Below are 1,022 nucleotides of genomic sequence, written 5' to 3' on the forward strand. Positions count from 1 at the left end.
ACCCTCCCTTTTAACATCCAGCCCAGCCCTGGCATTCGGGGTGCCAGGAGTAGCTGTGCTTCAGTACCAAGAGAGTGGCCACGTTGTTTGCTGCAGGGAGTATCCTCCCACAGTCTCTGACATTTGTAATTATCCTGCTTTGGGGCAGACCTTTGGGTTGTATTCTTAAAAAGAACCACAGGCCAGTGAGCTCCCCTCTGTGCCTGGCAAGATCACAAAGCAGATCCTCCTGGAAACTGTGCGAAGGCACATGGAAAATAAGCAGGTGACTGGTGACAGCCAACATGGCTTCACTAAGGGCAGCTTATGCCTGATAAATCTGGTGGCCTTCTGCGGTGAGGTCTTAGCATTGGTGGATAAAGGAAGAGCATCATCATCATCTACCTGGCCTTGTGCGAAGTGTTTGACATTGTCCTGCACTAGCCTGCATACTGTGGGTGTCTGTGATGAGGCAGGATTGTGCCGGGGCCCTGCAAACCTGTCTGTCTGTCGGTCTTTCCGTCCCTTTGGTTCTCCATCCCAAGGAATGGCTGCTGGGTTGCTCCTGGGGACACCCGCAACAAAGAACGACATCGAGGCCCTGGAGCGTGTCCAGAGCAGGGCTACGAAGCTGGTGAAGGGCCTGGAAAACAAGTCTTGTGAGGAGGGGCTGAAGGAACTGGGGTTGTTTAGTCTGGAGAAGAGGAGGCTCTGGGGAGACCTCATTGCTCTCTGCAACTACCTGAAAGGAAGGTGTGGGGAGGTGGGGGTTGGCTTCTTCTCACAGATAACTAGTGATAGGACTAGAGGGAATGGCCTCAAGCTGCACCAGGGGCGGTTAGATTGGAAACAAAGGAGACTTTTCTTCTCAGAAAGCGCAGTCAGGCACTGGAACAGGTTGCCCAGGGAGGTGGTGGAGTCACCGTCCCTGCGGGGGTGTTCAAGGAAAGGCTGGATGTGGTGCTTGGGGACATGGTTTAGTGGGTGACATTGGTGGTAGGGGGATGGTTGGACCAGATGATCTTGGAGGTGTTTTCCAACCC

Source organism: Oxyura jamaicensis, chromosome Z (genome assembly GCF_011077185.1).
Source record: "Oxyura jamaicensis isolate SHBP4307 breed ruddy duck chromosome Z, BPBGC_Ojam_1.0, whole genome shotgun sequence".
NCBI lineage: Eukaryota > Metazoa > Chordata > Aves > Anseriformes > Anatidae > Oxyura > Oxyura jamaicensis.